This window comes from Arachis hypogaea, chromosome 18 (genome assembly GCF_003086295.3).
Source record: "Arachis hypogaea cultivar Tifrunner chromosome 18, arahy.Tifrunner.gnm2.J5K5, whole genome shotgun sequence".
NCBI classification, from domain to species: domain Eukaryota; kingdom Viridiplantae; phylum Streptophyta; class Magnoliopsida; order Fabales; family Fabaceae; genus Arachis; species Arachis hypogaea.
In genome coordinates, this window is record NC_092053.1 from 45,440,815 (window position 1) to 45,449,305 (window position 8,491).

The following is an 8,491-nucleotide window of genomic DNA, read 5'->3' on the forward strand; positions in this document are numbered from 1 at the left end:
CTTTTTTTTCTTTTGAATTAAAACATTTTTCTTTTAAGAGAGGTGATGGATTCATAGGACATTTATAACTTTAAGACAAAGTTACTACTACTAATGATCATGTAATGAAGACACAAACATAGATAAGCACATAACATGGAAAATGAAAAACAGAGAAAGTAAGAACAAGGAATGAGTCCACCTTAGTGATGTCCTTGAGCTCTTCTATGTCTCTTCCTTGTCTTTGCTGCTCCTCCTTCATTGCTTTTAGATCTTCTCTGATTTCATGAAGGATGATGGAGTGCTCTTGATGTTCCACCCTTAGTTGCTTCCAATAATTGTGTGGAGGAAAATGTATCCCCTGAGGTATCTCAGGGATCTCTTGATTTGCAGTCAAATGTTCTACCACTGAGCTATAGACCCTTGATGGAAGCTTTTGTCTTTCCTTTCCTCTTTCTAGAGGTTTCTCTGGCCTTAGGTGCCATTATTGGTTATGGAAAAAAACAAAAAAGCTATGCTTTTACCACACCAAACTTAGAATGTTGCTCGCCCTCGAGCAAAAGAAGAAAGAATAGAAGAATAAGAAGAAGATATGGAGGAGATGGATGGGAGTGTGTATTCGGCCATATGGGTGGGATTGGGTGGGAGAGAGATGTTGAATTTTTGAAGGTAGTGGGTGTATGGATGTTAGTGGTAAATGGAAAAAAAGAAGGGATGATCATGAATGGAAAGAGAGATGATGAGGTAGGTGGGGATCCTGTGGGGTCCACAGATCCTGAGATGATCCTGTGGGGTCTACAGATCCTGAGATGTCAAGGCATTTACATCCCTGCACCAATTTAGGCATGTAAAATGCCCTTGCACACAATTCTGGGCGTTCAGCGCCAGGTTGGTGCCCATTTTGGGCGTTCAACGCCCCTTTGCTGCCCTTTCTGGCGTTGAACGCCAGAACCATGCTTGTTCTGGGCGTTCAGCGCCAGGATGCTCCCATTCTGGGCGTTCAGCACCAGAACTATGCTCTGTTCTGGCGTTTGAACGCCAGACAGATGCTTCTCCAGGGTGTGATTTTTCTTCTGCTGTTTTTGATTCCGTTTTCAATTTTTATATTTATTTTGTGACTCCACATGATCATGAACCTAAGAAAACATGAAAAACAATAAAAATAAGAATTAGATAAACATTGGGTTGCCTCCCAACAAGCGCTTCTTTAATGTCAATAGCTTGACAGTGGGCTCTCATGGAGCCTCACAGATGTGCAGAGCTTTGTTGAGACTCTCCAACACCAAACTTAGAGTTTGGATATGGGAGTTCAACACCAAACTTAGAGTTTGGTTGTGGCCTCCCAACACCAAACTTAGGGTTTGACTGTGGGGGCTCTGGTTGACTCTGCTTTGAGAGAAGCTTTTCAAGCTTCCTCTCTCTGGTTGCAGAGGGAGATCCTTGAGTTTTGAATACAAGGGAGTTTTCATTCCATTGAAGGACTATTTCACCTCTGTCAACATCAATCACAGCTCTTGCTGTGGCCAAGAAAGGTCTTCCTAGGATAATGGATTCATCCTCTTCCTTTCCAGTATCCAGGACTATGAAATCAGTAGGTATGTAAAGGCCCTCAACCTTTACTAATACATCTTCTACTTATCCATAAGCCTGTCTTCTTGAGCTGTCTGCCATCTCTAGTGAGATTTTAGCAGCTTGAACCCCATAGATTCCCAGTTTCTCTATTACAGAGAGGGGCATGAGGTTTATTCCTGAACCAAGGTCACACAGAGCCTTAAAGATCATGGTGCCTATGGTACAGGGTATTATGAACTTTCTAGGATCCTGTCTCTTCTGAGGCAATGTCAGTTGATCCAGATCACTTAGTTCATTGATGAACAAGGGAGGTTCAACTTCCCAAGCATCAATGCCAAACAATTTGGCATTCAGCTTCATGATTGCACCAAGAAACTTGGCAGTTTGCTCTTCAGTGACATCCTCATTCTCTTCAGAAGAGGAATACTCATCAGAGCTCATGAAGGGCATAAGGAGGTTCAATGGGATCTCTATAGTCTCTAGATGAGCCTCAGAGTCCTTTGATTCCCCAGAGGGAAGCTCCTTATTGATCACTGGACGTCCCAGGAGGTCTTCCTCCTTGGGATTCACGTCCTCTCCTTTCCTCACAGGTTCGGCCATGGCACTTATGTCAATGGCCTTGCACTCTCCTTTTGGGTTCTCTTCTGTATTGCTTGGGAGAGTACTATGAGGGATTTCAGTGATCCTTTTACTCAGCTGGCCCACTTGTGCTTCCAAATTTCTAATGGAAGATCTTGTTTCATTCATGAAACTTACAGTGGCCTTAGATAGATCAGAGACTATATTTGCAAAATTAGAAGCATTTTGTTCAGAGTTCTCTGTCTGTTGCTGAGTTGATGATGGAAAAGGCTTGCTATAGCTAAACCTGTTTCTTCCACCATTATTAAAGCCTTGTTGAGGCTTCTGATCCTTCCATAAGAAATTTGGATGATTTCTCCATGTTGAGTTATAGGTGTTTCCATAAGGTTCACCTAAGTAATTCACCTCTGCTATTGCAGGGTTCTCAGGATCATAGGCTTCTTCTTCAGAAGATGCCTCTTGAGTACTGTTGGATGCAGCTTGCATTCCATGCAGACTCTGAGAGATCATATTGACTTGCTAAGTCAATATTTTATTCTGAGCCTATATGGCACTCAGAGTATCAACTTCAAGAACTCCCTTCTTCATAGGCGTCCCATTACTCACAGGATTCCTTTCAGAAGTGTACATGAACTGGTTATTAGCAACCATGTCAATGAGTTCTTGAGCTTCTGCAGGCGTTTTCTTTAGGTGAATGGATCCACCTGCAGAAGTGTCCAGTGACATCTTTGATAGCTCAGACAGACCATCATAGAATATATCCAGGATGGTCCATTCTGAAAGCATGTCAGAAGGACACTTTTTGGTCAACTGTTTGTATCTTTCCCAAGCTTCATAGAGGGATTCACCTTCTTTCTGTCTGAAGGTTTGAACATCAGCTCTAAGCTTGCTCAGCTTTTGAGGAGGAAAGTACTTGGCTAAGAAAGCCGTGACCAGCTTATCCCAAGAGTTCAGGCTGTCTTTGGGTTGAGAATCCAACCATAATCTAGCTCTGTCTCTTACAGCAAAAGCGAAAAGCATGAGCCTGTAGACTTCAGGATCTACTCCATTAGTCTTTACAGTATCACATATCTGCAAGAATTCAGTTAAGAACTAAAAAGAATCTTCAGATGGAAGTCCATGAAACTTGCAGTTCTGCTGCATCAGAGAAACTAATTGAGGTTTCAGCTCAAAGTTGTTTGCTCCAATGGCAGGAATGGAGATGCTTCTTCCATGTAAATTGGAATTAGGTGCAGTAAAGTCACCAAGCATCTTCCTTATATTATTATTATTTTCTGCTGCCATCTCCTCTGCCTGTTCAAAAATTTCTAAAAGGTTATCTCTGGATTGTTGTATTTTAGCTTCTCTTAATTTTCTCTTCAGAGTCCTTTCAGGTTCTGGATCTGCTTCCACAAGAATGTTCTTATCCTTGCTCCTGCTCATATGACAAAGAAGAAGGCACAGAAAAATAATAATAATAATAAAGATCCTTTATACCACAGTATAGGGATCCCTTTGTGAGTGGAAGAAAAGGGGGAGACAAAGAATGTGATGTAAGGAAGAAACACAACTGTACGAATGGAAGAGATGTGAGATGAGATGTTAGGATATGAATGAATAAATAGAGTAAGATGGGGGAGGGGAAATTTTCGAAAATTATTTTGAAAAAGAGTTAGTGATTTTTGAAAAATGGTTTTTGAAAAATGTTAGAAATTTTCGAAAAATTTTTAAAATTTAAAAATAAAAATAATTAGTTAATAAAAAAAGAAATTTTTGAAAAAGAGGGGAGATATTTTCGAAAATTAGAGAGAGTTAGTTAGGTAGTTTTGAAAAAGTTAAGAAACAAACAAAAAGTTAGTTAGTTAGTTGAAACAAATTTTGAAAAGATAGGAAGTTAGGAGGTTAGAAAAGATATTTTGAAAAGATATTTTTGAAAAAGATAAGATAAGAAGATATTTTTGAAAAGATATGATAGAAATTAGCTTTGAAAAAGATTTGATTTTTAAAATCACAATTAATGACTTGATTCATAAGAAATCACAAGATATGATTCTAGAACTTAAAGTTTGAATCTTTCTTAACAAGCAAGTAACAAACTTCAAATTTTTGAATCAAAACATTAATTGATTAGTTATTTTCGAAAATTTTTTTATATAAAAATAAGAAAAAGATTTTTGAAAAATATTTTTGGAATTTTCGAAAATAACTAAGAATTTTGAAAAAGATTTGATTTTTGAAAAAGATTTTGAAAAAGATAAGATTTTCAAATTGAAAATTTGATTTGACTCATAAGAAACAACTTGATTTTAAAAATTTTTGAAAAAGTCAATCCAAATTTTCGAATTTGATGAGAGAAAAAGGGAAAGATATTTTTTTTATTTTTGAAATTTTTATGAAAAACATGAAAATTATGCAATGCATGAAATTTTTAGATCAAAACAATGAATGCATGCAAGGATGCTATGAATGTCAAGATGAACACCAAGAACACTATGAATGTCATGATGAACATCAAGAACATATTTTTGAAAAAATTTTAATGCAAAGAAAACATGCAAGACACCAAACTTAGAAATCTTTCATGTTTAGACTCTAAGAAACGAAAAATGCATATGAAAAACAATAAAAGACACAAAACAAAAAATTATCAAGATCAAACAAGAAGACTTACCAAGAACAACTTGAAGATCATGAAGAACACTATGAATGCATGAAATTTTCGAAAAATGCTAGATGCATATGCAAGTGACACCAAACTTATGATATGACTCAAGACTCAAACAAGAAACACAAAATATTTTTTTGATTTTTATGATTTTCTCAATTTTTATATTTTTTTTTTTCAAAAATTATATGAAAAAGAAAAAAAATAAGGATTCCAAAATTTTTAATATGAATTCCAGGAATCTTGCATTCTTACTCTAAAGCTTCAGTCCAGGAATTAGACATGGCTCACTAGCCAGCCAAGCTTTCAAAGAAAGCTCCAGTCCAAAACACTAGACATGGCCAATGGCCAGCCAAGCTTCAGCAGGTGATCATGGATCAGCAGCAGGTGGATGAGCAACAACTAAGTTGCTCTTGATAACAAATTGCAAGCCTCAGTCCAAATGAATTTAGACATGGCTTTACAGCCAGCCAGGCTTCACATGCTTCATGAAACACTAGAATTCATTCTTAAAATTTTTGAATAAATTTTTGAAAACATTTTTATTATTTCTTTTCGAAAACAAAAGAAAAAAATTTTTTTTTTTGAAAATATTTTTGAAAAATTTTTGAAAAGAAAACGAAAAGAAAGTTACCCAATCTGAGCAACAAGATGAACCGTCAGTTGTCCAAACTCAAACAATCCCCGGCAACGGCGCCAAAAACTTGGTGCACGAAATTGTGATCTCCAGGCTCCAAAGCTTGGTGCTCTGATCTTAATTCATAATTGTCACAACTTCGATACAACTAACCAGCAAGTGCACTGGGTCGTCCAAGTAATACCTTACGTGAGTAAGGGTCGAATCCCACGGAGATTGTTGGTATGAAGCAAGCTATGGTCATCTTGCAAATCTCAGTCAGGCGGATTTAAACATGATATTTTATTAGATTAAAATAAACAATAAAAGGGATAGAGATACTTATGTAATTCATTGGTAGGAATTTCAGATAAGCGAATGGAGATGCTTTTCGTTCCTCTGAACCTCTGCTTTCCTGCTATCTTCATCCAATCAGTCCTACTCCTTTCCATGGCTGGCTTTATGTGATACATCACCACTGTCAATGGCTACTTTCGGTCATCTCACGGGAAAATGATCCAATGCCCTGTCACGGCACGGCTAATCGTCTGGAGGCATCACCCTTGTCAATGGCTTCAGCTTATCCTCTCAGTGAATAATATTCTCACACACCCTGTCACGGCACGGCTATTCATCTGTCGGTTCTCGATCATGCTGGAATAGGATTTACTATCCTTTTGCGTCTGTCACTAACGCCCTGCAATCGCGAGTTCGGAGCTCGTCACAGTCATTCAATCATTGAATCCTACTCGGAATACCACAGACAAGGTTTAGACCTTCCGGATTCTCTTGAATGCCGCCATCATTCTAGCGTACGCCACGAAGATTCTGGTTAGGAAATCTAAGAGATACTCATTCTAGCTTAATTCATGTAGAACAGAAGTGTTTGTCAGGCACGCGTTCATAAGGGAGAAGGATGATGAGCGTCACACATAATCATCACCTTCATCACCTTCTTGGGTGCGAATGGATATCTTAGAAGAGAAATAAGAAGAATTGAATAGAAAACAGTAGTACTTTGCATTAATCTTTGAGGAACAGCAGAGCTCCACACCTTAATCTATGGAGTGTAGAAACTCTACCGTTGAAAATACATAAGTGAAGGTCCAGGCATGGCCGAGATGGCCAGCCCCCTAAACGAGATCACAGGATCAAAATACGATCCAGGATGATCTAAAGATGATCCAAAGATCCTAAGATGATCAAAAGATACCTAATACAATAGTAAAAGGTCCTATTTATAGTAAACTAGTCACTAGGGTTTACATGAGTAAGTAATTGATGCATAAATCCCCTTCCGGGGCCCACTTGGTGTGTGTTTGGGTTGAGCTTAAGTGTAGCACGTGCAGAGGCCATTTGTGGAGTTGAACGCCAGTTTCTGTGCCAGTTTGGGCGTTCAACTCTGGTTCTGGATCCTTTTCTAGCGCTGGACGCCAGATTTGGGCAGAAGGCTGGCGTTGAACGCCAGTTTACGTCGTCAATTCTTGGCCAAAGTATGGACTATTATATATTGCTGGAAAGCCCTGGATGTCTACTTTCCAACGAAATTGGAAGCGCGCCATTACGAGTTCTGTAGCTCCAGAAAATCTACTTTGAGTGCAGGGAGGTCAGAATCCAACAGCATCAGCAGTCCTTTTTCAACCTCTGAATCTGATTTCTGCTCAAGTCCCTCAATTTCAGCCAGAAAATACCTGAAATCACAGAAAAACATACAAACTCATAGTAAAGTCCAGAAATGTGAATTTAACATAAAAACTAATGAAAACATCCCTAAAAGTAACTAGATCCTACTAAAAACATACTAAAAACGATGTCAAAAAGCGTATAAATTATCCGCTCATCACACACCAAGGCTGGGACGCACACCACACTTGACACAGTTGGAGCATGCTTGAAAGCTAAGTTGGATTTTCCAACTGAGCTTTCCCCTGGAGGTGCAAATTGGGCTAGGAATTGGATTAAAAATCCAATTTAATTCATTTCTTCACCAAATCAAAAGCCCACCCAAATTCCAAAATCCAAGAATAGAAAGTGTATAAATAGGAATTAGTTTGATGTAATTAGGACCTCCAGACTTCATTTTGGAATTTTCCCTTTTTACTTGCATTTTCATTTTTTAGTTTTCACTTTGAATTTCTGAGAACTTGGAAGGAGAATTGATCTCTCTTCTTCTTGGTTCTTGCTTGAGCACTCTTTTATTTTCTTGCTTTGGATCTTGGGTGAAGAATTGAAGAACTTCTGTTTCAATCTCACCTTGAGATCTCTTGATTACTTTCTCTGCATAATTGAACTTCAATTTCTGTTTACTGCATCTTCTTCTACTCTTCTGCAATTTAATTTTACAATTTACTTTTCAATTTCTTTTGCAATTATTCTTGTTGGATCAAGGAAGGATTTGAGATCTAGACTTGTTATCTAGTCTCTTCCACCCTGAGATCTTCACCCTCTTTTACTTTGCTGCAAATTAAGCACTGCTTTCACTGTCTTTTAAATTCTCAAAGCATTTTATTCTTCTGTTTAAGATTTACTTCACTGCAATTCAATTTTGTCTTTTATGTTTAATGCAATTTACTTCTGTCTTGTTTAAATTCTGCAATCCCAATTCCCAATTCCTTTTATAATTCAAGCAATTTATATTCCTTGCACTTTAAGCTTCAGTTATTTACATTTCTTGCAATCTAAGTTTCTGCAATTTACATTACTTGCACTTTAAGATTCAGCACATTTACTTTTCTGTTCTTTAATTTACTGCAATTTCCCCTTTCCCTTTACATTTCAAGCAATTTAATTTCTGCCAATTGCAAACAACTCAACCAAATCTTAATTCGCTTGACTAAATCAACCACTAAACTAAAATTGCTCAATCCTTCAATCCCTGTGGGATCGACCTCACTCATGTGAGTTATTATTACTTGATGCGACTCGGTACACTTGCCGGTGAGTTTTGTGTTGGATCGTTTTTCCACACATCAGGCTTCCAAAATCCTGCCCTCCTCATATAATTCCTTTCATCTTCTTTATGTTTGGCTAGGATTTCCTCTTGTCTTGCACTTAGCTCTTCCATTCCTTGCATGAAGGTTGGGTATCCTGGGTTTAGAGCG

At 37.9% G+C, this 8,491-nt stretch overlaps 1 non-coding gene across 1 annotated transcript; it reads left to right on the plus strand.

Annotated features, from left to right (window-relative positions):
• Positions 1-2,910: 2,910 nt before the first annotated feature.
• LOC112773631 (small nucleolar RNA R71) lies at positions 2,911-3,018 on the plus strand. The gene has a single exon (XR_003188172.1). It is a non-coding gene; the product is annotated as a small nucleolar RNA R71 (small nucleolar RNA).
• Positions 3,019-8,491: the final 5,473 nt, after the last annotated feature.